Genomic DNA, 6,301 nt, shown 5'->3' with positions numbered 1-6,301 from the left:
GGGGGGGGGGAGACCGAAGTTTTATCTGTCCACTTAAATACATTCTCCCCCGTAGGCCGTAGTACTACTAATTATACAGTTGCGAGTAGTGATGGCTGAGAAGCTGTGGATTTCGGCTGCTCTGACTTGTGACCAGACAACTATCCAAATAAGTTTTGACTGTATTTTTATGAAGCTTCAATCATTTAGATGTCATGTCCACCCCATACTTGGCTCCAAAATTCTAGCCTGGAAATCCTCCATCCTTTTCCATAGTCAGGCATTACAGTATTAAATTCCTGCATCAGTTGCGCGACACGTGGATCTTGTCATGCCTCGCCACTTTGATGTATCTCTTGTGGAGATCGATTGGACGTCTCCTCTGTGCTCATGTCTTGTCGCTCTCCTCACTGATTTCTTGCAAACGATGTAAAGATCTCAGCATTTAAAATTGAGAATTCTTTGTCATTTCCTTATCAAATTTAAGTGCTTGAGTTCAAGGATTAGTTATAATCTCTGCTATAAAAGACAGAATTGGGACTCGTCCTTGGGCAGCGCACTCGTAAAACACCCCTGCACTTATGTGTGGGGTTTAGTTCCGTGAGATTTACGCCTCGGTCGCCGGGGCTTACGCTCCAAACACGATGTATTGGTAAAAAATAGACTACACACGTGTAATACTTTTGATGACGAGGCGATCCATGTGGAGCAATAGAAACATGACAGCTTGTCACAAATTTACAAAGAGGTACGAAACAAAGAGGAACGGAACAGCATATCCACGAGACAATTAGATGCGGGAACCTTAGTCTAATTGAGGAGTTGAAGAGACACGGTCAGAATGAACCAAGGCAGAATAAAGGGCAGATTCAAAGATCTTCAATCAATGAGCCAAACGTTACATAATCTTCACGCAACAGTTATGATTACCTATTGTAACGTTACATTAATGATATTATTAGTCATTAATGCTCAATCATTAATGAGAATAGGCGTTATATTAAGAAATTCCCTATAAAAGGAAAGAAAACATCACTTGTAGACGCACGTTCGAACTACTACTGAAATACATTTACTTTTATGCATTCTTGTTGCTTTCTTATTGCAAGTCTAATTATTTCAATCTAATTTTCTTGATTATCAGTAACCCGAGTTCTTCTAAAATATTAGCTTTGACCGAAATTCCTATTTTCTGGTTAAACAAATTGGTTCCATTGCGGGAATCTGATAATCTTTGTTTTTTCTCGAACAACCTTTCGTGAATCATGTCAAACGTCAACGACAACAACCAACAGGCGATTGGAACTCCAGTTCCATCACCTCGGGGATCTCCACGAGGTTCAAGGGACAACTCCCCAGGAAGATCTACAACTCAAAATAATGATCAGACCGGAAATGAGCAAACAGGGGAACAGGACCCTGTAAAGCAAATGGTTGGCGAATACGTGAATGAAGCTCTTCAAGCTTTCATGAGGGGTTACCAGCTGTATCACCTACGCCTCATCCAAACAACACCGCAACTGGGGAAAACCCACAATCCGGACTAGCACATTCAGGAAGTAGAGGCACTCCAAATGAGTCTCTTGAAGGAAGACCAGATTCGTTTATAAAAGCACACTCCGGTGCACAAAAAGTAGAAAAAAGAATGGAAGACATATTTAAAATAAAACAAGGAGACGGAGATGCTCCGTGAATTCGTAGACAGGTTTCAACGTGAAAGAATGTTGTTACCAAGAGTGCCTGACAATTTGCCAGCAATGGCGTTTGCAAGTAATTTGAATGACAAAAGCTCGGAAGCCACGAGAAGACTCAAAGAAAGCTTGAGAGAGTTCCCATCCACGACATGGAACGATGTCTATAATAGGTACAGCACTAAGTTACAAATAGAAGAAGATACCATTGCACAATCAAAAGCAGAAGACATGACCAGTTCTAGACGCTCCGAATCAGAAAGGAGAACCGGTAAAAACAGGTACGATCCATACTGGGACCTTCGGGACGAGAGACTCGTTCCAAATTTGAAAACACACAATCTGATCACAGACCGTCAAATAGAGATTCGAGCTCATCATCATCAAGATCCAGAAAGGATCGAGACGAGCGAAATATAGGTAATACAAGAATTGGAGACTACAATTTCAATGTAAGTACTTCTGAATTAATTTCAGTATTAAGAAACATGGGTGATAAAGTTCGATGATCCAAAGAAATGAGATCGAATCCAAACAGAAGGAATCCAGACTTCTGGTGCGAATTTCATAACGATCATGGACACAGAACGTCAGATTGCAGGTTATTGCAAGGTGAGGTTGAACATTTATTAAAACAAGGCTATCTAACATAACTGTTTAGTGAAAAAGGTAAACAGGAATATATGAAGAACAGGCAGGAGCTCGCAAAGCCACCATCTCCGAAGAGAATAGTAAATGTGATACACTGAGGAGAGGGGGTGAATGGCGTAACTTGCAAAAGAACGACCAAGTTCACAATAACTCATGGGAAACGAACTCGTGAAACTTTAGAGGCTGATAGTGTATCATTCGACGACGCAGATGCCGATGGATTATTGCTTCCGCACAACAACGCACTGGTAATATCTCTACTTATACATGACACTAACGTGAAAAGAGTGTTAATTGATCCAGGCAGCTCAATCAATATCATTTTGCTGAGGTTTGTGGAAGAAATGTTAATGAGGAACCGTGTAATTCCAAAAGCACGTTCCTTGTCCAGGTTCGACAACTCTACTATCATAACAAAAGGAGAAATCGAGCTTAGTACCTATGCAGAAGGCGTCTTCAAGGATACGAAATTCCAAGTCATTGATACTGATATGGCGTATAACGTAATCATGGGGAGACCATGGATTCATGATATGGAAGCAGTACCATCCACCCTACATCAGGTAATTAAATTCCCTACCAAATGGGGAATTCAACAGACTCGAGGTGATCAGCAGACCTCAAGAAACATCAACTCAGTGGTACATTCCAATAAAAAAGAAATAGCGGAAGAATCAAAGGACGAGGAAACAACTCAAACAGACAAGGAAGAAAACGATAAAGAGAAGGTGAATCAAATCACCACGGATGTTGCATCAAGACATACGGACATGGATTCCAGACCTGATGTCATTGAGGAACCAAAAGAGAACGAGAATATCAAGACAACTACTGAGGAGCTCGAAGTTGTTCCACTGTTCGAGCATGAGCCTGATCAAAAAGTCCATATAGGCGCAAGGCTAAGCCCAACCAGAACAGGTAAGTTAATTGAATATTTAAAAGCTAACGCAGATTGTTTTGCTTGGTCCCATGCAGATATGACAAGTATACCCCCAGAAGTGATGACTCATAAACTAAATGAAGACCCATCCTTCGTGCATGTCAAGACAAAGAAAAGAAAGCAGGGACCATTCAAGAATCAAGTGATTGATGAAGATGGGGACTTATTGTTACAAAGTCATGCCTTTTGGCCTGAAAAATGCTGGAGCCACGTATCAAAGGCTAGTCACTAAGATGTTCCAGGAACATCTGGGGAAAACAATGGAGGTGTACATTGATGACATGTTGGTGAAATCAACACAAGCAGAAGATCATTTCCAGCATCTTTCAATTACTTTCGAGATCCTCCGCAGGTATAACATGAAATTAAATCCAGAAAAATGTGCCTTTGGCGTCGAATCAGGTAAATTTTTGGGTTTTCTCGTATCAAATAGAGGTATTGAAGTAAATCCTGCTCAAATTAAAGCTATTGAAGAAATACCTGATATACTCACGAGCAAAAAATAAGTTCAGAGATTAACATGTAGGATTGCAGCTTTAGGAAGATTCATCTCCAGGTCTTCAGAGAAGAGTTTTAAATTCTTCTCAGTACAAAAGAAGCAGAATCAGTTCGAATGGAATGAAGAATGCCAACAGGCTCTCAAAGATCTGAAAGCCTATCTATCAAATCCCCCGTTGTTGTCCAAACCAAAGGAAGGGGAAAGGTTATACGTCTATCTTGCCGTTGCAGAAATTGCCGTAAGTGCAGTCTTGGTAAGAGAGGACAGAGGTAAACTATCTCCTATCTATTACGTAAGTAAATCCTTATTAGATGCTGAAACTAGATATCCCCATCTAGAAAAATTAGCCTTGGCTCTAATCATGGCAGCTAGAAAGCTAAGACCGTACTTTCAGTGTCACCCAATTACTGTCGTAACTTCATATCCACTGAGAAATATTTTGCATAAACAAGAACTATCAGGAAGATTAGCTAAATGGGCAATAGAACTAAGCGAACATGACATAGTCTATCAGCCTAGGACTGCAAGAAAGTCTCAGATTTTAGCTGATTTTGTCGTTGATTTCAATACTAGCATAATTCTTGAAGTGGAAAAAGAATTGCAAATCTTCAACGGGGCTAATCCAGGAATATGGATCCTATTCACTAATGGCTCTTCTAATGTAAAAGGAGTCGGCTTGGGAATTGTTTTAATATCACCTACGGGTGAAAAGATAAGACATGCTATTAAATGTTATCCCATAACTAACAATGAAGCAGAGTACGAAGCTGTCATTGCAGGACTTGAATTAGCACGAAAACTCTCAATTGAGCAGATCGTGATCAAAAGTGACTCTCAACTTGAGGTAAACCAGATGCAGGGGACTTATACTGCTAGAGAGACTCGAATGCAACAATATCTGGAAAAGGCACGAGACCTAGTAAGGCAATTCTAGTCATGGAAGATTATGCAAGTACCCAGAGAGGAAAACGCGGAAGCAGATGCATTAGCTAATCTTGCAGCAGTTACCGATGTAATAAATAAAGATAATGCTATAGAGATACACTTATTTCATTCAGCAATCGACTAGGACAAAAATGAGGTAACATTTAACCTGGATTGGAGAAACAAAATCGTAAATTTTTTACAGAATGGTACCGTGCCTGAAGATAAAAAAGAAGCTCAAGCACTTCGCCGAAAAGCAGCACGGTACTGCCTAGTTCGTGATACTCTATACCGCAAAATGTTTGGAGGTCCCCTAGCAAGGTGCCTTGGACCTAATCAAACTGAGTACGTAATGAAAGAAGTACACGAAGGACATTCTGGAAACCACGCAGGAGCAAGGTCTTTAGTCAAAACCCTGATCAGAGTAGGGTATTATTGGCCTAAAATGAAAGAAGACGTTGAGAATTTCGTAGCTAAATGCGATAAATGCTAGCGATATGCTAACAATATGCATCGACCAGCAGAATTACTCCACCCAGTTGTGTCACCTTGGCCGTTCATGAAATGGGGAATGGATATAGTAGGACCTCTTCCCCCAGCCAAAGGAAAGGTACGATTTTTACTTGTATTAACAGATTATTTCTCAAAATGGGTGGAGGCGGATGCTTTTAAACAGGTACGAGAAAAAGAAGTGAAAAACTTCATATGGAGAAACATCATATGCCGTTTTGGTGTACCAAAGGAACTCGTATGTGACAATGGCCCACAATTCATAGGCTCACAAATCACAGAATTCTTCCAAAGCTGGAAAATCAAACGAATCACTTCTTCACCATATCATCCCGTGACTAATGGGCAAGCAGAGTCAACGAACAAAATCATTGTCAATAATTTGAAGAAACAGTTGGAAAAAGCTAAGGGATTGGCCTGAAGAGCTACCGGCAGTATTATGGGCTTATAGAACTACTGCAAAAATAGCCATGGGAGAAACCCCATTCACGCTTGTTTATGGTTCAGAAGCTTTAATATCGGTGGAAATTGGTGAACCAAGCATGAGATTCACAACAACAACAGAAGAAACAAACAACGACGAGTTGAGAACAAATCTGGATTTGCTCGAGCAAAGGAGAGAAGCTGCATTAATACGCATGGTAGCTCAAAAACAAATTATAGAGCAATATTACAACAGAAAAGCTCACCTCAGATATATTAAAATTGGGGACTTTGTCCTTAAAAAAGTCTTCCAATCAACAAAGGAGGCCGGTGTAGGAAAACTAAATCCAAATTGGGAAGGACCCTACAAAGTCTGTGGCATTGCTGGAAAAGGCGCTTATGAGCTAGAAACCATGGATGGCAGAATTTTACCAACAAGTTGGAACACCGTTCATTTGAAGAAATACCCACGGTCAGGTATCATTACGTTCGATTTCATTTTTGTATAGTTAAAATTATACTAACCATTTTAGATGATAGGTAAAAAGCTAACCCATAACCAGATGATGATATTAGACCTGCATAAACACGAGGAAGTAACTGAATCCCGGTCTAGGGTTACAACTTTCTAATGGGCATTTTAAAGGGTTAAGCAGTCATCATCTAAACTATATACCTTCGAGT

This window comes from Nicotiana attenuata, unplaced genomic scaffold (assembly GCF_001879085.1).
Source record: "Nicotiana attenuata strain UT unplaced genomic scaffold, NIATTr2, whole genome shotgun sequence".
NCBI lineage: Eukaryota > Viridiplantae > Streptophyta > Magnoliopsida > Solanales > Solanaceae > Nicotiana > Nicotiana attenuata.
Note: the sequence above shows the minus strand (reverse complement) of the source record.